The sequence below is a fragment of the Oratosquilla oratoria genome, chromosome 21, assembly GCF_046742065.1.
Source record: "Oratosquilla oratoria isolate Oo_2021 chromosome 21, ASM4674206v1, whole genome shotgun sequence".
In the NCBI taxonomy this organism is placed as follows: domain Eukaryota; kingdom Metazoa; phylum Arthropoda; class Malacostraca; order Stomatopoda; family Squillidae; genus Oratosquilla; species Oratosquilla oratoria.
The window spans coordinates 24,493,781-24,521,280 of record NC_134797.1 but is presented as its reverse complement, the minus strand read 5'-3'; the positions used below and the strand labels follow the sequence as shown (position 1 = coordinate 24,521,280).

General features: G+C 42.5%; 1 protein-coding gene across 1 annotated transcript in view; it reads left to right on the top strand.

The window, feature by feature from the left end:
- Positions 1–27,500, top strand: part of LOC143036787 (uncharacterized) — a 465,269-nt gene that overhangs the window by 341,591 nt on the left and 96,178 nt on the right. The window lies entirely within an intron of this gene.

Here is a 27,500-nt window from a genome sequence, read left to right as displayed (position 1 = left end):
CCTGGATGGTGCGTGACTTCTGGGACACCCTGTAGTTGAATCTTAGAGCATTGAAACAATGTAGTTTGCGGTGTTTTCGTCGTCGTGAGTACTCATCAGTCACACGGGAGATTTTGATTAACTGATGCGAATTTACTTAAACGATTTCGTTCTGACTCTTGTCAGAAGATTTAATTCAACTTAAAGAAAAAATCAGTTGACCCACCAAGTCTCATTGGCTTGAATGATGATTTTTTTTTCTCTTCCCAATATCCGATGTGAATCTATCCAGCTGAAACAGACCTTTAGGCGTGAAAGTTCGTGTTTACGGCCAGCTGAGTTGACTTGGTGTCATGCAATGGCCCATCAATCTGCATGACTTGGGTTAGCTGTACACACGTCTACGCATGCTTGGCGGACATAAAACGCCCACGATTACGACCCATAAACCTTCCCACGCTCATCTGCGTCCTGCTTCAAGGCCACTGCCAGCCCAGGACACCGCTGCAGGTGATTCTGTGCGAGGTGTGGCCCGAACGCGCATGCGCAAAGGAGGCGCGCATAGGTAAACACATAAACAATTTGCTGTATTGTAGATCATTTGATTTATTTTCTGTCTGTGTGTTTATTTAGTTGATGCTATTTTGTTTCATTTTTGTATCGTTTTGTTCTGTTTTATTTCACTTCTGTCTTATTCTGTATTAGCTTATTCTTACCTTACCTTACCGTCGTGCCATATCCTCTTGGACTTCGGCAACCATGGAGCGCCACCGTTCACGGTCCCTAGTTACTTGTAACATCTGTGCTGGTTCGAGTTGTTTTCCCGTCGCCCTCATCAGCCCGTCCATATACTTCTCCCTCTGCTTTCCTCTTGCTCTCCTTCCCTCCACCATTCCCGTCATCACCACCTCTTCCAACCCTTCCCTCCTCATTATATGTCCTAAGAATCGCAACTGTCTTTTCCTTATTGTTGTCATCAATTCCCTACCTGTCTCCATTTCTCTCAATACTTTTTCTATTTTGTTTATTTTTCTCTTCATGTGACCTCTTGAAGGGTTTTCTGTCAGAGCTTCTGCTGTGGTCAAACGCCGGATGATTTTCTTCATCGAAAGGACGGCCCTTTGCCTGAATGTGTTTTCCCATCGGTCGAGACCCCATCAACTGAATGAAGTCTTCAGGAAGATGTGAGAGGCTCCCTCAACTGAATAAAATCGCCTGGCGACAGCTAGGATTTGAAAATAGATTAAACGCAGCGAAAGGGTGAAGTTGAAATGGATGGGCTCATCAGCTCCTAATGTGACTTTACACATTTAATCTGGTTCAGGAAGAGAGAGAGCGCAGCAAAAGTGTAAATGGAGAGTGGTTGTAAATGGATGAAGAAATTATGCTCCGCAAAGAGTCTGTCTTCTTGTCTGTTGCTGTTTTTTTTTTTGTTTTTTTTTTTTTTTTTTTTTAGGGACGGCGGGTCCGCCCAATCCATAGACAAAGGGTTCTCCTAAACTGAATAAATTCGCCTGGTGAAAAAAGCACCTCAGAGATGAGATAGACCCAGTGGAATCCAGAGGAAGTTTACCACCCGTTAGGGACGGGGTTAAATGCTTTGGTTTTATGAGCACTGAAGCCACTCTAAAGCGCGTTGGCTGCAATATCACAGTAACTCGAGCCCCGCATCCTCTCTGGATAAACTGCTCTGCGCCAGAAAATGTAATTTCATGTCCAGTTTTCAGGCCTGACCCTTCAACATGGATTCTTGCTCCGAGCTGAATAAAATCGTTTCTTCTTCTTCTTTTTCTTCTTCTTCTTTTTCTTCTCCTCCTCCTCCTCCTCCTTCGTCTTCTTCTCCTTCTTCTCCTCCTCCTCTCCCCCTCCTCCTCCCCCTCCCCCTCCTCCTCCCTTCTCCTTCTCCTCCTCCTCCTTCTCCTCCCTTCTCCTTCTCCTCCTCTTCTCCTTCTCATTCTCCTTCTCCTCCTCTTTCTCCTTCTCCTCCTCCTCCTCCTCCTCCTCCTCCTCCTCCTCCTCATTCTCCTCCTCCTCCTACTCCTCCTTCTTCTTCTCCTCCTCCTCCTCCTCCTCCTCCTCCTCCTCCTCCTCCTCCTCCTCCTCCTCCTCCTCCTCCTCCTCCTCCTCCTTCTCCTCCTTCTCCTTCTCCTTCTTCTTCTCCTCTTTTCCTTCTCCTCCTTTTTCTTCTCTTCTCCTTCTTCTTCTCCTCCTTCTTCTCCTTCTCCTCCTTCTCCTTCTCCTCCTTCTTCTTCTTCTCCGTCTTCTCCTTCTCCTTCTTCTTCTATCCCTCTTCTTTACTATCTTCCTTGTTCTCTTCCGCTTGTCTTTCCAGTTGGCCTCCCCTCTCCCTCCCCAGCTTCCCCTTCGCCTTCCTTCCTCCCTGTAGACGCTCCTCTGCCTCCTTTCTTCCTCCTCTCCCCACCCCTCCCCCTTCCCTCCCCACCTCTTTTTCTTTGTCGTAAATTGTTTGTAAGTTGTATACAGTTGGCGATAAGCAGCTTCCGCTTTGTATAAACTATGTGTGTGTGTGTGTGTGTGTGTGTGTGTGTGTGTGTGTGTGTGTGTGTGTGTGTGTGTGTGTGTGTGTGTGTGTGTGTGTGTGTGTGGTGTGTACGTGTGTGTGTGTGTGTGTGTTTGTGTGTGTGTACGTGTGTGTGTGTGTGTGTGTGTGTGTGTGTGTGTGTGTGTGTGTGTGTGTGTGTGTGTGTGTGTGTGTGTGTGTGTGTGTATGTGTGTGTGTGTGTGTGCGTTTACTGCAGCTAACTGTTCTTTTGTTCCCTTGCCTTTCAGGCGGCATCCTATAGTGGGTTTGTTCTGTAAACAATATGTTTATATAAACACATACACACGCTTGCGCACGAGAGCACACACACACACACACACACACACACACACACACACACACACACACACACACACACACACACACACACACACACACACACACACACACACACACACACACACACACACACACACACACACACACACACACACACACACACACACACACACACACACACACACACGTGGCTAGTACGTGGAGGGTTCAAATGAAATTGGAAAGAGTGACTCGTTTTCCCGAAGAAATGAAAATGTTACTCTCTGGATTCGAACCCACAGTCTTCGGGAAGTAGAAGCCCGCCAAACAGCGAAATATCACAGACTCTTGTGTTGTTGATAGCCGCTGCGTTCTGTAATGATTGTACCGTACATGAGCGCGCTCGTACGCGCGCACACACACACACACACACACACACACACACACACACACACACACACACACACACACACACACACACACGTTAGAATTGATATTGTATAGAAAGACCTATTCAATAGTCAGACGTTATATTTTCTCAAGGAAAACAAATGTATGATTACAGACTATATTGCGACTTGTTATTTGTGTTTGGCATTCTTTTCGTTAAGTTGTGATTTCCTCTCCTATTTAATTAGGATAGCTACGACATCTAAGCTACTACAGGAGTCGGTAAACCTCGATTATAATTGTTTGTCAGAGAAACTGAAGGAAAAAACTTCATTTATCAAATAAATGAGAACTTACAAAAAATCGTACTTAGAGTTTTCTGTTATAAATCCCTCTCTTACTTTCTTTAAAATATTTTAGTTACGACACGTAAGCTACTGCATGAGTCAGCCCACCTTTTGTTGTAATCGTTTGTCAAAAAAATTAAAGAAAAATTTGTGTAAATCAAGTAAATAAGAACTCAGGATAAAAAACATACAAAAAGTTTTAGTTTATACATTCATTTTTGTTCTTTAAAAAGAAAGACACTTGCAGGAGTGGGTTTCTGTAAATTCGTGGTCTTCGTCAGACATCTCTGCCTAAGGGTTTCTATGTGTTACTGTACATGGCCAGGCCCTATGGAACCGAGTTTCCAAGTGTAGTTTCCAAGTACGCAAACGCGTTGTTACAACTCAGCTGCCTTGTGCCTAAGTTGCAGACTGCCACAACTAAAGTTGGCGAATGGAATTGAGGACGGACGACATCAAGTTGACTTAATTGACCCTCGCCCTCAACTTCGGTGATAAACCTCGTAGATTTAATTCTGGTTAACGTCATGTTCCTCTCGTCAACTGAAGGGCAATCCATCCGCAAATTGACTTGGGTAATGCTTGTCTCTGATTTAACTCGAGGATGCGTAAAGTGGCCAGTTTTTGTTGTTCCTGTTTTGTGATATAGTGCTTGCTGGCTGGGTTCCAGTTTTTCATAACTTTTTTGTATAGTAGCACTCCAAAAGGTAACATTGGTGTTATTTGGCAAGCATTAGTTACAAGGAATTCAATGTTTACTCAAGAGCTATTTGATCAAAGTAGTCAAGACAATACGCGTGTATGCCTGTTTCAATCATGTAAACATGAAGCTGTCACAAGTTTAAATTTAGGTAATTACTCCATAGGAGTGTTTGTATGTTAAATCATAAACTTTGTGTTTGATGGAGACTATATTGACCGTTATGGGCTGTTTGAGTTGCCAGGCATACATTATCTGTAGCCCGCGACTCGGCCCCTAGCGGAACACCCCCACCCCCCAACCCAACCACCACCTCGGCCCCTCCTCTCCTCTTCGACTCAGTGATGATCGCTTTTTTGAACGACTTCCAACTGTCGCAGACCTTTTCAACCCAGAGTGCTTCATCGAAAAGGGTTCTGATTGGTTAGGAACGGAAAGGGTCGTAGCTTCTTTTGCCAAGAACTTGGCTATAATGGACTTGAATACCCTCCTTCGCATATTTGCATATTTCTACTCGAATACAGTCACTGCGCATACACGATTACTCTATTCATTTATTAATTAATTCTGTTTAATTAATATTTTATTAATCTGCTGTACACGCCGAGCCATACTATAGATTCTGCTTTGTACCGATGTTTCGTAAGTAAGATCTAAGACTAGCGCATTTTTTTAATTAACCTTTTCACTTCTACTGACGACTTGTACATTGATTATGGTTGCCGCCAGGCGATTTTATTCATCGAAGAGAACCCTCCAGCAAGAAAAAATAGATAAATGATAATTAAGTGAACAAATGAATAATAAATAGATAAATCAATAAGTAAATTAATAATAGATACAAATGATTAAATACTCGTATAAGGTTAGACCTGCCTCGATAAATGCTTTCATTACTATTTACAACTTGCACACTTGTTCTGGATGTCTTCAGGTAATTTTATTTAGTACAAGGAAACCTGAGCAGAGAAAAGGTGAGATTAAGCTTACTTGTAGAACTATATCAACTTTGGAGTTGTATCAATCTAACGATGCCAGAACGTGTTTCCATTTTCGCGGGATGAGATGGAAAGAATCAGCCAATTTTTGTGCCCCGTCGCTGCCGTGAATGGTGTCACAGTGACGAATAGAATCGCCTGGCGGATATTCATATGAAGAAAAAAAATGCCATCTAGCACGCACAGTGAAAAAAACTGACGTAACCTTGTTTTTTTTTTCTTATTTATGTCTTAAGATTTCTCCCCGTCTTCTCCTTTTATGCATTGGGGGGACGAAGAGGGGGATGGTCGCCGATTTAATGAAGCGGCCTTGCTGTGGATGTGCTGTGTCTGGTGACACTGCTTCTGACACAGGGCAGTGGACAAGGTGCAGGGATTACCCGTCATTCAGGAGGTGCTAAGATAAGAGGGAGGGTGGAGGGGTGTGTGGAGTGTATTCAGGGATGAAATGGGTGGAAATGATTTTATGCCTTTTTCTTTTTGGCTACTCCCCTTGTAAGGGAAAAAAAAGCCTTGGTATATGTATATGTATGTATGTATCTTAAAACGTACTCTGAGTGATGTTTTTCGGTGCGCTGATTTCAAAACCCAACCGACGAGGCTATCAGGGGACCTGAGTCAAGTATTGGAGCATTATGGCGTAAATAGAATGATGGACCATAAATTGAATAAAATCGTCTGGCGTCAACCGGAATGCGATCCGAGGAGTGTGCCGCTAAGGCCAAGGGAGTCATAGACTTGTGGTAAAAAGAGAACAAAGAGAACAAGGGAGAAGAGTCAAGAGATAATACAAAGCGTTGCTGTGTCAGAAACCAAACTGGGTTCTCTCGTTCCTGGTTTGAGAGAATTCAAGTACACAAGATCGTTGACTCTGGGAAAGAATGGTGTCCGGACTACAGTATAGTAGAACTGTTAAAATGAGGAGACAATTTCATCCCAATTACGCTGACACGCACACGCATATGCGCGCGTGCACACACACACACACACACACACACACACACACACACACACACACACACACACACACACACACACACACACACACACACACACACACACACACACACACACACACACACACACACACACACACACACACACACACACACACACACACACACACACACACACACACACACACACACACACACACACACACACACACACACACACAAGGCTACAGGTATACTCGTATGAACGTGGTACAGGATTGCATAGTACGACGATGCATATATAATCTCCAGGACGAACATGTCCATAGCTTTGGTCGTAAATAGAGGTGCTCAGTAGAATGACTATAGTTTACAGTATTCCTGTGGATAAATACACGAAAACCTTGTGTTCTCACATACCTTCCTCCGAAGCAGGCGTTACACGCTCCTGTGTCTGAATGATTTGTCCACTACCGTACTTTATCTATCATAGCTTCACCCTTTCCGTCCTGGTTGGGGAGGGACTAAGAAATCTTCTTATGACATGCTATGAAAGGGAATGAGAGAGTGTACGAGGCGGCTTATTATTCGTGCGGCGGTAAATCTGGCTTTAAGCTGCCCGCGTTCTCTGTATGGAGGATCTGTTCAGTAATAAACTCTACCATAAACTAAGTCGGCCTCACCCCCCTCACCCCCGACGCTTTTCTCCCCTCTCCTACAATTGGTTCGTTGCTCCACCGTTTGAGAGACGAAATATTGACGTTTGAATGCGGTTCTTCCCATCTATAGACACTGCAGTGGCCTTGTGTCGTCTATCTACGACCTGCGAGAGGCGTGTAATATCTTTAGGTTGTAGTTTTACGAGGCGCTTGGGCTGTTCACGACCACGTAGTTGACTCGTACGTATCGTAAATTCTTCGTTCGATGTAAAGAACTTTGGTTGCAGCAGCCTTGCGGAAGACGCCAGCCAATGCAGTAGAGAAGACAAAATAAGTTCTTCAGTACTTTCTTGTATTTAATAGAAACGAAGAGAACGGTCGTGTTCATTTGCCATGAACAAACGAACGGTAAATCTTTACTTTTGTCACCAGAAGCATGACTGGTGCATTATTTTTTTCAATCATATATAACTTAGCAAATTGTCGAACTTATTATTTTCATAACTGAACGTATACGTGAAGTCAATTGTACTTAGTATGATGTTCGATTCCTTTTCGGTTAAATCCATTTGCATAAACATTATCGCAGATATCTTCCATTCGGTGGCCTACTGTATACATTTTGTCCTGACACTGACACCAGACGATTCTGTTATGCAGCTGAAGTCTGTGGGCCGTCTGAACAGGATCTTGTTCGATCGAGACCCCTTCCAGGCGGGCCCAAGACTCTTTGAAGACATGGAAACGCTTCGCCATTTCACCGTGTGACCACATTGTCTGGCGTTTTCTGGAGCCAGAAGAGGCCAAAATCCGCCACGAAGTCGAAGATCAGGCTGACTTCGGGTGTGGCTTCTTCTGCTTTGAGGTTCTCCCCGTCCGGCTCTTTGGCGCCAAGTCGCGTGAGTCAGTCAATATGAGCAATCGATAACGTGTCTGCTGGAAGCAGCCTCCCTCCCTCCCTCCCTCCCTCCCTCCCTCCCTCCCTTCCCCCCTCCCCCCTCCCCCCTCCCCCCACCCCTGGCGTCTGGATCAACGGAAGACAAATCCTGAGACAGATCCAATTGGAACCCGGAAAAGTTCCCAAGTACATTTGCTCCCTTCCTCCAAATGGAAATACAATAAAGATGAATAGTTAGTTTGCAGGTATGCAGGGTGTTCTGTACTTCTTTGGTGTATTTCTAATTGTAATAGGTAATAGATCTACATCAACGAATGAGGCCAAAAATCCTCGAAGAATCATAAGGCCTTCTTGTAACCAAGACCTTACGAACTCAAAGAATTTCTTCTTCTTCGTCCTCCTCCCGTTTTCTCTTCGTAGAGGCGGTCCATGTGCATGGAATATTCCCTTATTAGCCTCCTTGGTAAGTTAATTAAACTAGAAAAAGAGGAGTTCACGCCAAGAGACTCTTAGCAATGACCAAGTTCCTCACCCGTGCCCTGTATGCTTGGTGACCGGCACTCGTTCGATTCGAACACAGACCTTTGACGTGCAAGGTAACCGGGGCGGATGTGTGTGGTGTAATTCTTATAAATCTAGTCTAGATAACGCCGGAATACTTCATTCACTTGAAGGCATGTCTTCATAACAAAAGAATGGACCCCTACCTTGCCGCCAGGCGATTTAATTCACCCCATAAGCTGCGACCCCTTTAGTAGCAAAAGTGTTCCTTTCAATGCTTCCTCTCTGCTCAGTCCACCGAATCCACGCTAGCAAAGGCGACCCCAGTCAACCCCCCCTCCCTCCCCCCACCATCCCTCCTCTGGTTCAAGTGGAGGAGGAAGCGAAGGACGGCACTGGCATTCACCTCGATCATAATTCTCTCTCTCTCTCTCTCTCTCTCTCTCTCTCTCTCTCTCTCTCTCTCTCTCTCTCTCTCTCTCTCTCTCTCTCTCTCTCTGTCTCGCCCTCTCTCTCTCTCGCCCTCTCTCTCTGTCTCGCCCTCTCTCTCTCTCTTTCTCTCTCTCTCTCTCTCTCTCTCTCTCTCTCTCTCTCTCTCTCTCTCTCTCTCTCTCTCTCTCTCTCTCTCTATTTTTGTGCCCTTAGTCTTCCTCCCTTCTCCTCCCACCAGTTTCTCCTCCATTTCCTCCCTCCTCATTCATTTCATGTGTTTTTTCAATGTTCACCCCACCTCCTCCCTCCCTCCCTTCCTCCCTCCCTTCCCCTCCCCTCCATTTCCGTTCTCTCACATGTACCAATCTTCCCATCATCGCTTTGTCAGCGGCTCTGCTCTGGCCAAACTCTCTCAGACCCCTCCCCCTCCCTCCCTCCTTCCCTCCCTCCCTCCCTCCCTCCCTCCTTCCCTCCCTTCTCCCTCCCTCCCTCCCTCCCTCTCTTCCTCTCTCCCTCCCTCCCCCCTTCCCTCCTTCCTTCCCTTCCTCCCTCCCTCCCTCCGTCCCTCCTCTTCCAATGATCATTTCTCTCCTCCTTCTCTTCCTCCATTCCTCCCTCCTCCCCTCCCTCCCTCTCTCCCTTTCTCCCTCCATCCATCTCTCCTCTTCTAATGATCATTTTCCTCCCTCTCTCTTTCCTCCCTCTCTCTCTTTCTCTCTCCCTTCTTTCATTTCCCTTCTATTTGCACCCCTCGTCCACTCCGACCTTCCTCCCCTCCCCCTCCCCCTCTCCCTCCCCCTCTCCCTCTCCCTCTCCCTCCTCTCACACCTCCCGTAATTAGGTTACGCGGTGAGGGCAGGACGAAAGGGACATGCTGGGAGGAAGGCGGGACTAATGGAGGTGGGAGGAATGGAGGGAGGGAGGGAAGCGAAGGGAGGAGGAGGGAAGGGAAGGGAGGGAGGAAGGATGGAGGAGGGAACAGGTGACAGGGGAAGAGGGAGGGAGGGAAGGGAAGGGAAGGGAGGGAGGAAGGATGGATGAGGGTACAGGTGACAGGGGAAGGGGGAGGGAGGAGAGGGAGGGAAGGGAAGGGAGGAGGAGGGAGGAAGGATGGAGGAGGGTACAGATGACAGGGGAAGGGGGAGGGAGGAGAGGGAGGGAAGGAAGGGAAGGGAGGAAGGATGGAGGAGGGTACACGTGACGGGAAGACGGAGGGAGGAGAGGAAGGGAAGGGAAGGGAAGGGAAGGGAAGGGAGGAATAAGGAGAGAAAGGGAAGGGGTGGAGAGAAGGAAGGAAGGAACAGGGGAAGGGAAGAAGGGAAAGAGGAGAGAAGCAAGAGAGGGAGGAGAAAAGGAGGGAAGGGGGAGAGAATTAAGGGGGAAGGGAGGGAAATAGGGAGTTAGGTGAAACATTGACGGAAGATGAAAAAACTGGGATTAAAGCGAGGGTTGAGTACCGGGCGAGTAAGTGATGGTCCCGGAACTGAAAAAATGAAAATTATTTTACGGATCACGAGGAAAGAAAAAATAAGAAGGAAGAAGATAATGTCGAAGATGTTTGTTGAGATCGAGGAAGCCTCTGAAGGGGAAAATGTCGAGTCTCCGGAAATCCTCGAAGTAGATGGATCGAAGTACGAACACGTCTTCGCGCGTGTCGCTAACACAAGAAGGCAGAGGGTGCGTCGTCTCATCACATTCCTGTCGCTTCGTCAACCTCCTCACAGTTCGGGGATTCTTGCGCACATAACCCGTACGGTGTTGCCGAGCTCGATGTGGACACAAGAACAGGGCAGTTCAATGTGGAAAAGAAACTAAAGAATATGATGCCATGAAGTGGTGCTACAGTCGATTGAAGTGACCTGTTCTTGCGTAGACCTTAGCCCGAGACACCTATCTGGATAATATGTTCGTGTGGCTTTGTCGATAAACTTTGGGAGTGTGAAAGAGAAAATAGTTGGAAAGATGCACATGATAAAGTGGTGTACAGTGAGGAGGAGGAAGAAGAGGAGGAGGAGGAGGAGGAGGAGAAGGAGGAAGAAGAGGAGGAGGAGGAGGAGGAGGAGGAGGAGGAGGAGGAGGAATGACTTGTTCTTAGTGGTGGGGGAACATGTGTCAGGTGATGTTGCTAATGGTATTGATGTTGATGTCGCTGTTGTTGACGTTGCTGGTGGTTGGCGGTATTTATAGTATCGATTATCACAGTTGATATTGTCATCGTTCCCCATGGTCATCATCATCGTCTTTATTGTCATTACCATTATCATTACTGTTATCTTTATCAGTAATTCATATTATTAATATCATTAGTACTAGTTGTAGTAGCATTATTATCATTATATATATATATTTTATGGTGTATGTGGAGGGTTTGTTTCACGACGTAGGAGGGGCTCGGGGCAGAAGGTGTGAGACTGAACCAGAAGGTAATGAGACAATGATGAGGTGCTAATGACGTGAAACAGGTTCAATGTCGAGATGATATCGGAGTGCTGGTGATACTGTTTTATATATATATATATATATATATATATATATATATATATATATATATATATATATATATATATTATATATATATATATATATATATATATATTCATATATATATATATAATATATATATATATATATATATACACATACAAAGTAGACCACTTGGAAAACGAAACTATTGAAAGAGAGCGCTTTCGTTACTTTTTTGCACTGCAGATGTAATATACGAAAACGGTCTTCTTCGTTAGTTTCTTTTTCCAAGTGGTCTACTTTGCATAAGTGAACACACGTACCTGTGTTCTTATTAGCGCACACACACACACGCACACACACACACACACACACACACACACACACACACACACACACACACACATATATATATATATATATATATATATATATTATATATATATATATATATATATATATATATATATGTATATAATATTAGGTTACCATTCCTGATGTTGTTTTTCGGGTTGGGAAAAGCTGTAAAGGAACTGACCTTTGAACTTTAGGCTGAAAAAGATCGTCAGGCGCCCACTAGATAAAATTTAAAAAGAATTGCCTCTGTCAGTGAGTTTGACATTCCCTGATGATGAGAAAGGAGTGATTCCACAAAACAAGAAAACGACATAGGCCTGAAAATGAGTGTCCAGTTCTCAGAACCACATATGGGCCGGAGGAAGTTCTCGAGGAACGAGACGGATAAGGTTTGGGGAACTAGTTGGGTTTAACACCACAAACAGGTCCAGATGACCGAACCGATGACAGCAGAATGAGGAAGAAAAAGAAGATATTGGGATAAGGAAAGAAGAAATTCGAGGAAAGAGAAGAGTTCGAGGAGGAGGGAGAGGAGGAATAAGACGACAAAGAGGAGGAAAAAGAGGGAATTAAAGGAAGAATAGAAGAAAGAGGGAGATGGAAACAGCACGAGGAAAATAGAAAGGAGGGAAGAGGAAGAAGAAACAAAAAAGAGAAAAAGGAGGAGAGGGGGGGGAAGCAGTGAAAGGAAGTAATATATATGAAAGATAGGGAGGGGAGGTGGTGGTGGAGATGTTGGTGGGGACATTGAAATATGCCGATCGTTGAGGAAGCATGAAATGCGATGTCAGAAAACGGGCTTGGGTTTATATATATAGTGTGCGTTCGAGTCAGGGTGAAAAAGAACGAGGTGCTCGCTCGACAAGGAAGGAATTTTGATTATGTGTGTGAGACGAGAACTCTTGTTTGTGGCGTGCATGACGTGAGATGTGGATGTCATTCGAATTCCAGAATGTGTGTTGAGCCGACTTCGGGGGGACATTTGCTTACGAAGTGGCCTTGACACTTGGGGCGTGACGTCGATGGGGAGGTGCAGGTTGGGCTGCATAGCGTTGTTTCTCAGTCAAGACACGGTAGTATACGTCGTCAGATGTGGTTTTGGTTGATGACAAACGATTTTATTCAGCACGCGCGGGCACACACACACACACACACACACACACACACACACACACACGACTCGGTGGTGGATTGGTAAAGCACTGGCCTCACAAGCCAGAGAACCGGGGTTCGATTCCCCGGCCTGGCGGATATAAGTTGGGTTTGTCTCCTTTCACGTGTAACCCTGTTCACCTAGCAGTGAGTAGGTACGTGACGTTAGTCAAGGAGTTGTGACCTTGCATTCCCGGTGTGTGGAGTGTGAGTGGTCTCACACCTACCCAGAGAACTGCTAAAAATGAGCTCTGAGCTCACTGCCGTAGGGTGGTGTCTGGCTGTCTCGAAAAGAGGCTGCAGTAGATCCGAGGTAAACACACACACACACACACACACACACACACACACACACACACACACACACACACACACACACACACACACACACACACACACACACACACACATGTACACATACACAGACATACTCACATACGCACACAAGCGTACACACACATGCGCGCGCACATACACACACACACACACACACACACACACACACACACACACACACACACACACACACACACACACACACACACACACACACACACACACACACATAGGGATGAGCCGGAGAGGCAGGGAAGACATAACTTTGGTAAGGCAGATTTTATGGGACAGAAAATTCTGGGGGAAACAAATTGGAGTGAATTCAAAGTCAAAAGATATACAGCATAGATGGGATATTCTTTGGGAGTGCGAAAAATATAGACCGAGACTTAAAGGAAGGGGATTTCGGAGAAAAGAATGTTTTAACCAAAGTTGTGTTTCAACATAAACGAAGAGAGATAAAGCACAGGAGAAAGTAGAAAAGAGGGAAAAAACATTAGATCGAGAGAAGACTGTGAGATATCTATCCATAAGTATACGAAGATGAGAAGATAAGAAGCGAAGATTTTTGGGAAAAGTGAAGTCGACAGCGTGAAGATGAACCATAGCTGTTCTATCGATTCTTTTTTGATAAACTGAAGCTCTGGAAAGGAATTACAAAGTAGAAAGTGGATGTAACAGTGTATGGGGAAGCTAAAGTAAAGCACAAATACTGAAAAGAAAATTTCACACCGTCTTTTACTAAGGAAGGTTAGTTTAAAGGAAATAAGGGGATTTATGCGAGGAAATATATTGGGGTTAACGGGATCCTGAAGTGGAAGTTCCAAGAATGTCGGAGGCAGCAAATACATACAAGATCATGAACTTCCTTTTATACGTTCACTAACAAAAAAGAAAATGCCAAATGTTTGTGAATTAGCTACTATTGTTTCAATTAATAAAGGAGATTCTTCCAAAATATGGACAATTACCTTCGACCAGTTAGATAGCTAAAATGTGCGACAGATTGTTGAACTGTTTAGAAGAAATACTTTTGGTGGATAACCAATTTGACTATAAGAAAAAAAGATCATGTGTTTCCAATTTGCTGAGTTTTTATTCAAAAGTTATCGATGTGCTGCAGGAAAGGTCTGGCTAGGTGGACTGTGCTTACTTTAATTTAAAGAAGGCATTTGACAAGGTATACCGGTATATAATATGTATATATATATATATATATATATATATATATATATATATATATATGTATATATGTTTATATATATATTTATATATATATATATATATATATAGATACACACACACACGCATATATATATATATATATATATATATATATATATATATATATATATGTATATATGTTTAAATATATATATACATATATATATGAATATAGATACACACACACACACATATGTATATATATATATATATATATATGCTGGGGTAGGAGAGACGGGGGGGCGGGTGTTGAAGAGTCCCACAGGGATCATCCAAATGGCCCGGCGGCAGCCGGCATGGTTACCTTCAGAACATAAGAACATAAGAATGATGGAGACTGAGAGAGACCATAGGGGCTACACTAGGGAGTCCCATATCCATTACCACCTATCACCCCATCTATAAAGTTACCTAATCTTCTCTTAAGTAACAACCAATTATTCCAGCGCTCTTTCCATGATTACTCAATCTATTCCAATCGTTAACCACGCTGTTGGTAAACCAGTTCTTGGCTATTTCCTTCTTAAATCTGGAATTGTCCAAAGGTTAGGAATTCCCCAATGAAAGGTTTAGAAATATTATATATATATATATATATATATATATATATATATATATATATACATATTACACATACGCACACACACACACACAATCGCACGCACACAAATATGTATATATATATATATATATATATATATATAAATATATATACATATAAATATACATACATATATACACACATATACACATATATATACATATACATACATATATACACATATATACATATACATATACATACATATATACACACATATATATACATATATATGTATATATATATATATATATATATATATATATAAAATTGTGTGTGTGTGTGTGTGTGTGTGTGTGTGTGTGTGTGTGTGTGTGTGTGTGTGTGTGTGTGGTGGACAAGTCCCCCACATGTGCTTCGACGCGGTATTTTGGCTTATAGCATCGCCGCCGCAGAAATGGGATGGACCAGGAATGGATATAGTGTATAGAAATAGCTGGCCTTCGCCTTTATATTACTTGTGCGTAGGTTAAATCTATAGTGCGCCTGTACTACATGCCTTGTATCCTCTTGAAAGCACAACCTAAGCCCTGCCGAGCCATGTTTCGGTCAGGATGGGTCGTGTGCTACTTTAACGTACGCATGAGGCCTATGTAAGATGCCAGGTTTTGGTGTCCGTGCCCCAGTTCCTTTCCGTACTTGTAACCAGCAGTGCCCGACCCGAGGCTCGCGGTCACTTTTTTGGTTTAGGGCAGGGCCCCGAGCCCTGCCCGCCGACCCAGCCTAGGTCGACACTCGCGCTAACCAGAATAAAGCCACCAAACTCACCCGAGTCTCCTTCACTTCCTCGGCACCAAAGCACGAGTAACATTCACGTAATGTTACATGTGTAGTCTACATGAGTGTATATAATAGAATTGGGCTTATTTTTTTCCTTATATCGGAGTGCACTACCTAGTATTTCATACAACATTAGTGCATACTCTTGACTATACATGTGAGTGTATTCACAGCCACTGTATTCATAAAGATGAATCGTGTTTTTCTCCGAAGGCAGGAAATGGCCTTTCGACTCTTTTGTTTACTTTGGAAACATCGAGGCTGTGGCCGGGCCGAGGCAGGGGGGGTTGGGGGTGGGGGTTGGGGGGTTGGGGGGGAATGCAGCGAGGCGAAAACACGAAGGGAATTGATGTAAGTGTGGATGTGGGGACGGTGACGTTGGTGTGAGAAGGCCGGTGAGAGAAATGCACAAAATACACAGGGGTACGCTGCACAGGGTAATTAGTTGCACAGGGTAATTAGTTGGACTGATTTTACTTGCTGAATCTGTCTTGGTTAGACGAGGTAGGTCTAGGTCTCGTTACGGTAGGCTACGTTACGTTACGTTACGTTACGTTACGTAAGGGCTGTTTGGGTTAGGCTAAGTCACAAGCACTGACAGTATATCGTGAATAGATAAAGAATACAAAATTACATTGAATAATTCGATCCTCTCCTCATCTTTATATACGAAATGATGTGAAAGCCAAAAACCCGGTTGGCCGCAGAATTCTGTTCAACGTTTGTTTCACATTTGTGGACAAAATTACGTGGCATCACTTAGAATAAACACCAAATATGGAAAACACAGCGAAAAGGTTAAATATCGTAGTTTTCATCCTGTGACAGTGGAGGGTGATCTTAGGTGATTCATGGGGTCTGAGGACCGTTTACGGTTACTGTGGGGCTGTAGGTATCCGGTCAATAGAATTGGATGTGATGATGATATAGTTTAACGTCACAAACTCCTTCCTATCAGGAGGCTAGGACGGTGCCCCTCTCAGAGGACTTTGTAGCGTGGAATTTAATGAACCATGCCCTTGGTTCAACTTCACCGGTGGCAGGGTTCGAGCCGCCATGAATTGAATGACATTTTTTATATATTTTTCATACATAAATATAAATCGGGCTCAATTTTATTCGTAGTTCACCCAGTCCCAGTTAAATCTCTTGGATCAATATTGGGCTTATGTGACCTTATTCTTAAACATTGAGCAATCTGGGGCTCCGAAAATCTATAACAAATATCGACCGTATTCACTCTGAGCATAGAGCCGTTGGTAGCCCATGGCAATTCAGGTATACTTAAGCTGTTCTTGTTTTAGCCCGTGCCTTTTTCTCCTCTGATCAGACTGTCGCCAGACTATTTTGTTCATTTCCTTGCCACACCCTCGGGGTTAAAACCCATTTCCATTAATCCCTTTCCTTCCAGGTGATCTTTCCCCTTTTAGGGTTAACCTGCCGTTAGACTATTTTATTACTGAGACCTCTTTATCACCGAGTTACACTCACTGCCAGACCTTTTCAGTCAACCTCGTAGCACCTCGCCTCTAGCCAAGGGGTACAATACATTCATCTGAGCTCAGGTTGGTGTTTGGTCTTCGTATAACATAAACAGGATTGAATTACATCAAGGGCGACGCGTAGTGAGCAGAAGCTGTCTCCCGGGAGTTGGCCCGTGGAGAGGTACGTAGCGGAGAGACGATGGTTGGGGGGGAGGTTGGAGAAGGGGGGGAGGGGTTTATGTGTTTGTGCCCTCGAGGAGGGGGGAGGGGGGAAAGGTGTCACCGAGCCCCCCGACCATATTGATTTATGGTTCCCGGGGATCTAAGGGCTCTTGCTATGTATGGTTCGAGGGTCTAGGAATTTGGGAGGAAATTGATAATCATGGGATATTGCTTTATTTAGCAAATGGCCCCTCAGACCTGTCAACATAGTGGCGTGATTTATGAGTTTTGTTTTAGCTGCAAACAGAGGATTTTGTGTAGATGTGGGGGGCGGGCTGGGGACGACGCTCCTCCGAAGGGGTCCCGATCAATTGAGACCTCTTTCGTGATGGAGGTCGCCACACACACACACCCCTAACTCCCCGCCCACGAGAGTTGGAGTACCGACGCACAGCGCAGCGATACTGAAATTATTTCAGCCCTGGGCGGGATTCGATCTCGGACCGCTGTGGCAGCGATTGCGAACGCTGTGTGTGTGTACGTGCGTGTATGCGTGCCAGTGTGCGTGCGTGCCAGTTTGCGTGTGTCCATAATCATAATTCTGTTTCTGCATTAGTTAAGAACTAAACTACGCTTCTGAAACAAATGAAACCGTTTTGTATTTGCTACAACAAAATCTATGGAGGACGTCATCAGGCTAGAGGCAGTAACCCGCAGCGCTAAGTAAACAAAGGGTTACAAAGGCGGGCCATGCCGACAGGAGACCTTTTGGTCTATAACTAGGTCGGATACGAAAAATATATATAATAATAATAAATGAACAAATAAATAGAAATTATAATTTAAATAATGATAAATAAAATAAACACATAGGTATAGTTAAATGATAAACAAACAGGTAAATAGGAAATAATGATAAACAATAGTGGAGGACAAAATATCATGATAGGATGTAATGATACTGGAGAAAATATCACGGTAGGATATAATGTCAGTGGAGGACAAAATGTAATTTTAGGAAGGGATGCCGGACAGAATGTCAATGTATGCCAAAATATTATGATGGGACGTAATGAAAGTGGAAGACAAAAGATCACGATGGGATGTAATTACAGTGGAGGAAAAAATATCATGGTAGAATATAATGCCACGAACATCTTAAAACAAGTCCGTTGCCATGGCAACACAAGCCGTGTTATCACTTCAGCAAGTGCTGCTATTTTTAGTTCAGAAAATTAAGATGATGGAGCGCGACAGGAGAGAGAGGTGAGTGAGGAGAGAGAGAGAGAGAGAGAGAGAGGGAGGACTGGAGGGGGGAGTAAGGGAAGAGAGGGAGGGGAGGTAGGGGTGAGGAAGAGGGAGGATAATCCGATTTAGATGTGATGGAATTTGGCGACATAGAATCGGGACACATGGGGAAGCAAAGCGTTATAACGGAGGTGGCAACATTAGAATGAATCGTTTTTAATTCATTCAGTAATGGGCTCCTACCTCAAGCTGAAAGAAGTTCATCTAACGTAAGCCAGAATAAAAGCACTAAAGGCGACATCAGAGGAGAGGAGTTTGTTGAAGTTTTTCCTTTAAAAATGGGTCTTGCTCCCAAAACTGAATAGAATCGTTTGGGATTAACCTGAACAAAGTCTGTTAAGTTGCTATCGTAGCGTTGGTGGTCGCTTTTAAGCATATGAAAACATGAGACTGAGGCCAGAAGCGTAAAAGTCTTACTAGATTGAAATTATTTGAGTAGACGCGTGAAGGGATATATGATCCGCGAGTTGAATTTAATTCAAGACGAGACGGTTATGACATGTCATCCGAATAGGTTATGAAAGGGTGAGCGTGTGGTCAGGAGAATACGGTCTTCGACACTTTGCTGGGATCTATTGGTAAAAAAAGGGTTGAAGACTCTCATAATTGAAAAAGGACCTTCTAGTGGTAGTTTGGGTACTCGGAGGAAACAAGATACTTCGTTTGTTCATCCCAAACGAATTCTTTTCCAACCGTTTCCGACATCTTGGTTACCAGATACCAATCCTGTACCTCACCGGAAAGTATCGGGGATTTCTTTTCTCAGCTGTACCTACAGCAGAGATCGGATGCAGCACTCGGAAAATGTGTACGAGAGAGTTTTGTTCGGAGGGAGTTATGGCTGACTTGGAGTCTTTTAAAAAAAAAGTCTCAAGGCACTTCTACACCGGGACTTCGAATTGGAGTGCTCATACATATCTCCTTTTTCAAGAGCGTGCCTCTGTTGGCCATTTTATTTTATCTATATCTACCTATCTATCTATCTATCTACCTATCTATCTATAGATAAGAGGGAGGAAGAAAGGTGGAGGGGAATGGAATATATAGGAAATGGAATGGGTGGGAGTGGTTTCTATGCCTTTTTCTTTTTGGCTACCCCCCATGTAAGGGGGAAAAAGCCTTTGGTATATGTATGTATATATATATATATATATATATATATATATATATATATATATATATATATATATATATATATATATATATACATATATCTGGGGTGGAGAGGTTTTTTGTCACTCTTCGAAATAAGTAAACAAAAATAAACCAAATGCTGGGATAGAGGTAAAGTTGATTTGCACTAAAGTGTTTTCAGTTTGTGTAGTGTAAACTTTGTGAATTGTAAAGACCTATTCTCCCCCACGTATCTTGCTAGCAAGGAACATGTTGACATTATTGTACACATCTCTGGTTACTCCTTCCATACTGGATGGCAGCTTTTCTTTTGTTCTGCCGGGCGCCTTTTTTCTTTATTCTTTTTTCTCTCATCTTCTGGAGTTTCTTGGATGATGTAACTTTGTCGGTTTCTTGTACCCCGTCTGATGTCATGTTGGCATTTCCTTTCTTGTCTTTTTGTCCCAAAGTGCATTGTTTTGCTCGTTTCTCCCCTACCTCTGGCTGTCTGCCTATCTCCCGGTCTGTGTCTGTCTGTCTGTGTTCGCTTGTCTGGCTGTTGCTCCCTCTCAGCATCTGCAACCACGTTACTAAATAAAGAAAAAATGGCCAATGTCATTTTTCATGAGTGTCTTCATTTGCTATGACACCAAGACGACCAGGATCATGGCCGTGGCCAGTTTGTATATTTAAACTCCCCCCCTTCACGTGCTCGAGCCTGAAGTATCGTAAGTGGACCGTCTTTAACATGTGTTGCAACGTTTCATGTCACACAATTTATCTCTGACGAGTCTGTTGAAGAAGACAGACTCATCATAAATAATATAACAAAAGTCCTTAGTCCTCTCCAAACCCGTACTTATCCTATTAACTTAATTATGACTCATATTCTCTTGAGGCAATGGTGTACAAGTTGTACCAAACGTCGTATTGAAGGACAATAACGCGAGAAGCCTGTCGTTGGTTCATATCGTGTTTGAACGTTGACACTAACGGATTCGGGAAATTCAAAACTTAAATCGTTATTGAATATCATTGCAATTACCGAAAACTTGTGGATATATTATTGTAGTTACCGAAAACTTCTGGATATTAATGAATATTATTGAGAAACTTAACTTTACAATTCCAAATAGTTTTCAGCGTTGATTCAATTTTTGCGCTGCTATAGTCATTAGCCGACGTGACGTCATAACGCTCGAACAGATTTTGGGGAAAAGCGTACACGACACAGCAGACTATAGCGGTAAGGTGTCTCGGAAAATATAATGTATTTTCTAGGGTATGATGTATATAGAAATGGACACGCTGAAACGTGATATAGTGTGAATTTCCTTTGCTGTTAGCGCGACCATTATACAACATTCTTACTTTTACTTTACTTTTGTGTATTTGTTCTCGAATACCGCTTCGTATTTCCAACTGGTAGTCACACCTTTTATCATCATTCTGGTAATTTATTACACTTTACAAAACTCACTAATTTGCATGTCTTGAGTGTAAAAATCACTAGATAGGTATGTTTTCAATTTCTTCTTGAAAGTATCAAAACTATCACTTTCCTTTATCTCTCTGGGAAGTCGATTAAATAGCCATGGGGCAGATGTCCTGAAATCCCTAAATCCCATTTGAAGATTACATCTTGTTTCAACCATCATAAAAGGATCATTACTACCTACAAGTGATGCAGCTGATCTAGGTTGATGATCTTTCAGAATTTGCTTAAAGTAATCTGGTTTCCCATATCTGTCTGGTATACTATAACACAAATTTTAGATATAATTCTGGCTTTAAAAGGAAGCCAGTGAGGCTCTGTCAGTACAGGTATAACTCTGTCACGTGTTGCCACACCTTTTATTAATCTAGCAGCCCTGTTCATGATATACTGTAATTTCCTTAGCTGCACAGAATTTTTCTACGTGTCATACCTTTGGCAATGAGAACAAGTATTTACCTAGAATCTATCTTTCACACTATAAACCATTCTAACTTGATCCTATCACCTTTATCACGAATCAATTTTCTGATATCAGGATCACATTTCAGAATATAATGTACTGTGTTTCCAGCTGCTGATTTACTAAAAACGAGAGCTATTTTATGTTCCACGTCAACAGCATCCTTCAAAAAATCGTTTCTCACATTCATGATATTTATTATCTCATCTTTGGACTCATCTTTACAAATCATGACTTTAGTACTCAACTTTTTCTCTTTCACATTCTTCGGTGATAAATCATTCACTGCATTTAATTTCGTCATGGCTTCATTCATCTCATCCGCAGACGAAAAATTAATCACAATCGTCTTATCAGAAGTGAGCTGAGAAAATTGCTCCTTTATATGGAAATGCAAGACAAGGATTCTACGTCAGGATACGCTTAGGAAAGGCAGAAACTCACCTTTGCCCTATGTGTTTGACAGTTAATGAAGCTCTAAATTAGGCTTATGTATTAATTTGTTTGTTTATTTATTCATATCTATATCTATTTATTAATTTATTTATTTATTAGTTTATATATTTATTTTATGATCATTATTAGTTGTTTTATTGAAATAAAACAAGAATTTGTCACTGTCCTTCAATTCATTTTGATGTAATCGACAAAGTTCATCACAGAAAAATATTGTAGAGTAGTTTCTGCAATTTGCTTAATTGTGGTTCGCAAATTTTAAAATAACTTTTTGATTCTGCGAAATTACGGGAAGTAAATTTGCAAATGTACAGACATTTCCCTTCTTGAAGACTCAAAATTCAGAATTCAATTCGAGAGGGTGACTTGCAAATTACTCCGAAGTTACTCAGTATTCCCCGAATATATTTACAAAATAAAAAGTTGATTATGAATAAATCTTCACGCTTCTGTGACGTGGTGAACTGTTTTAATTTTTTTGCTTCTTAATGTGTGTAATATAACAGTGAAGTGCACATAAGCACGCATCTTGTATACACAGCAAAAACTGGCGCGTGCTCGCATTTACACACACACACACACACACACACACACACACACACACACACACACACACACACACACACACACACACACACACACACACACACACACACACACACACACACACACACACACACACGAGAGAGAGAGAGAAAGAGAGAGAAAGAGAGAGAGGGGAGAGAGAGGTAACTCAACGAACAAATGTAGAAAATTTGCACATTGTTGTGAATACATTTTCCTTCTCAACTGCTCCGAAGCCACCGCGTCACTTCCCTTCCCTTTCCTTTCCTTCCCTTTCCTTTCCTTTCCTTCCCTTCCCTTCCCTTTCCTTTCATATCTTCGCCTCCATGTCCCCCAACAACCCTATCTCATTTTTTCTCTTCTCTTCCATTCTTTCCTGCTTTCCCTTCCATTTCCATCCTCCACTCCTCATTCTTCTCTCATCCGATTTTCACTTTTTTTTTGTGTTCCTCACCCTTCTCTCTCTCTCCTCTTTGACGCTGACTCCTATTCCCATCCCTTCTCTCTCCACATTTCCATGAATCTACTTCAAACCTTTCCTCTTTGTCTCTTTTCTTTCATCTTCTTTTCAATTTCCCCTATTCCTTTCCCTTTTCCTTTCCCATTTCCCTTCCTATTTATTTTGCCTTTTCCCTCCCTTTTCTTGTCTTTTTCCCCCTCTCTCTCTCTCTCTCTCTCTCTCTCTCTCTCTCTCTCTCTCTCTCTCTCTCTCTCTCTCTCTCTCTCTCTCTCTCTCTCTCTCTCTCTCTCTCTCTCTCTCTCTCTTTCTCTCCTCTCTCCTCTCTCGCCTCTCTCCACTCTCTCTTCTCCCTCCCCCCTCTCTCTCTCTCCTCCCTCCTTCGACTTCTCCCTCTCCCACCTTCTCTCTCTCTCTCCCTCTCTCTCTCTCTCTCTCTCTCTCTCTCTCTCTCTCTCTCTCTCTCTCTCTCTCTCTCTCTCTCTCTCTCTCTCTCTCCTTTCCTCTCATCCTGCGTCCTCCCCTCTCCTCGTATCCCCTTTCTTTTCTCTCAGTCTTGTCCAATTCCCCCTCCACCTTCCCCCCCTTTCCCTTTCCCGCTGGCGCAATCCCCCCCCTCTTTTTCCTCCTCCTCCTCCTCCTCCTCCTCCTCCTCCTCCTCCTCCTCCTCCTCCTCCTCCTCCTCCTCCTCCTCCTCCTCCTCCTCCTCCTCCCTCCTCCTCCTCCCTCCTCCTCCTCCTCCTCCTCCTCCTCCTCCTCCTCCTCCTCCCTCCCGCACCCTGGTTCCCCCTCTCGGTCCCCTACTGTTCCCGCAGCCTGAGGCAGCGGGTCGCAGATGGAAGAATACGAAATTAATTTCAGTTTTGGTACCAAGGGAGGTAATTGTAAAAGTAAAGGTTTTAATATATTCATTATTGTATTAGTTATGATATTGTTAAGTGTAGTTGCCAGCTAAATAACAGTAGTAGTAGTAGTAGTAGTAGTAGTAGTAGTAATAGTAGTAGTAGTAGTAGTAGTAGTAGTAGTAGTAGTAGTAGTAGTAGTAGTAGTAGTTGTTTAAAAAGTAGTAGTAGTAGTAGTTTAAAAAGTAGTAGTAGTAGTTTAAAAAGTAGTAATAGTAGTTTAAAAAGTAGTAATAGTAGTTTAAAAAGTAGTAGTAGTAGTAGTAGTAGTCGACGTAGTAGTAGTGTTGGTGGAAGTAGTAGCTCATGCAAACAAAGATTCAGTGTGTATGTATGGTTTATTAATGGACTCCAACCTCTCCATATGTTATGAATATACAGTGTGAAATTATGGAATTACTATTGTTATTGTTATTGTTGCTGTTATTGTTGTTGTTTATTAGTAGCATTGTTATCATCATCATCATCATCATCATTACCATCAACAACATCAACATCAATACTCGTTGTGGTCGTCGTTATTCGTCTTCGTCGTCATCATCGTCGTCGTCGTCATCATCGTCGTCGTCGTCATCGTCGTCATCGCCATCATCAATATTATTGTCTTTGTCATTAGTAGTAATAGTAGTTGTGATAATACTACAATTAGTAGTGGTGACAGCAGCAGCATTAACGCCAACATTACTTTTAGTATTATTAATGGTTACAGTAACGGTACCAATAGTGGTAATAGTAGATAACAGTTATGGTGTGATTATAGTAGCGGTAGAAGCGTAATCAACAGGATAATTGCACGATGTTCATTTTTTTTACGGTCCAACCAAAGTTGACAAGAACTTTCGCCACCCTTAATTAATTAAACGTTCTCGCCGACAGTTCCCCGTGGAAGGAATAACATTTTTTTTTTTTTTAAGATGAGGAACTGAATGGGAAGGTGAACAATCGAGTCCCCATTTACTGATCCTGAGGTCGGAAGAGTGGTTGTATCTCATCACTGATTATTAAGCAGCGTTTTTATTTTTTTGGAGTCAAAATTGCGCCGAAGTCGTGGAAGAGGGAGCAGAAATGAAGGAAGAGTAAAAGATAAAAACTATCATCATTCTTCTTTGAATGGAGATGAATTTCTAATAAGAAAAGAATACTACGTGACTGTACGTAAGGGTGTTACTAAAATCCTTAACGTATTTACAGCGAGTAAAGCCTCAGTAGAAGTAAGAGTGTAAAGAACGATGATGGTCGTAAAATCACCTCACCCATCCCATTTGACTTCACCGTAATGTCACATTTGACACCATCTTAGCTGAACAGACTTGTCTGGAGCCAGTTAAAACGAAATATTTAAAGTTCATCCTTGTGGGTTTGAGAAACGAGACTTGACTCCCTTGTTACATTGACGCTCCATCAATAGACTAAAGTGGATTGAATTTGACCAGACGAAAACCCTTAAATGGCATTTCTTTGCTAAAAGGTATCTTAGTATGAACCCCTACATTACGGGGTCCTGCAGTGATCTGAATAAAATCGCCTGGTGTTAACGAGATATGAAGTTACCATCGTAGCGAGGTGACTGTCTGTCGAGAGGGTCGGTGAGAGCAACGTCACAGTGGAAGAAGTCAACTCGATTGCTGTGAATTCGAATAAAAAATAAATAAATAAATAAAACGGTATTGATTTTTTCTGAAAATATTTTAGCACTGTTTTTAGAATCTTTATATCCTTGACTTTATTATTCAGTTTGTCTGAATGTATTGTAAGCTTATTTGGCATTAATTTCAGATGATTTGGAAAACAAAATATTGTAGTCAAAGACACCTCCAGTCAAATCGACAACGGTTGATGAAAAATAGTCAGGCATGTTGATACTTAGACAAAACACACAGCGTTACTGAAGATGTACTGTACGTACAGTAGTTTATAGATTGCTTGCACAGTAGCCACTGGAAATAGTAATAGTATTGGGCGCTACTAAAAATAGTAGCAAAGTAAAATAGTAAAAAGCATTTTGAACAAAATTAGAATGGCCCCAGCAGTTGGAAGCCAGTATATATATATATATATATATATATATATATATATATATATATATATGTATATATATATATATATATATATATATATACATATATATATATATATATATATATATATATATATTGTGTGTGTGTGTGTGTGTGTGTGTGTGTGTGTGTGTGTGTGTGTGTGTGTGTGTGTGTGTGTGTGTGTGTGTGTGTGTGTGTGTGTGAGAGAGAGAGAGAGAGAGAGAGAGAGAGATAGTAAAGGGGTGAAGTGGTGAGATAAAAAGGGAGATGTAGATGTAGACACGTGTGTACATGTATATGCATGTATATATCGTGCAAATATGCGTATGGTATATATAAGCATGTACATGTTCGTGTATACATATGTTTATATACATGTATATACATGCATACACACACTTATATATGCATGTGTATATACATACGTCAATAAACACTAATGAAATTGCATTGCGATAGACGGACGAAATATACACGTCATGAATAACAATAGAAGGATTAAGGGAGTATGTAATAAGATACAGAAGGAAAAGGTCGTTTTAGGAAAGAAGCGTTTAGTAGTTACGTTGAGAGTACAATAGCAGTTGGTTTGTATCAGGGGCAGTGCCTGCCAGCAGTTAGCGCAGCAGGGTCTCTCGTGGGAAAAGGAAAGGTTTTTTTTAAGTAGGTAACGCTAAGAGAAGTTGTAGAAGTAGTAGTAGTAGTAGGCAGTAGGGGAGGCAGAGATAAAATGGTGCAGCTCCCAGCGGAAGCGTAGAGATGTCTTTTGAATTCCAATGAGTTAGGTGGAATCGAAAGCGCCTACCATTTTTTTTTTTTTGTACCCTGGTTTCAGACGCCTTCGGTCCTGTCTATTATCATCCGTAGGTTACCATCAGTTTTACTTCCTCGGTCGCACTTTATCTACGCCCACCTCAACAGATAGAAGACCAGAGTCTCTTGAGGCAATGCTTATTTCTATAGCAGTAAAAGACATACAAAATTGTTTACATGTACTTGCATGTAGTCTTTCTTGCTTTAATGGAGTTTTTTCTTAACCTTGCCTCACTCACCTCTGCATGGGAAAGGCAAACCTTACACATGGGATTAGCTAACTAGACACACATGTAGTTATAAACCTAGTTATCATGTTTATGGGTTTACCAACGTGAGTAACAATTCTAAGAATTTCCACACTTGAACCCGTTCAGATCTATGGATTCTTTAACCCGAGTGAAATCGTGTAGCTAGACAGACTTCAAAAGCGTGATGATTAGATATTCTTTAATTGTTCGGAATCCATTCAGAGTCGGGTTCGTTCAAGCTGGTAAGGTAAGGATTACTTCGACGGTGCAGTATGTGTAGATTCTGTGTTCTTAGCACCAGGCGCTTTGTATTCCTCTGAGGGCTCACCGTGCGACACAAGTTCAAGATACCTCGATTACCCCCTGCAGAGAGTCCGCAAATTGCAGATGGGGATGCAATTTTGGATTTCTGGTCGTTGT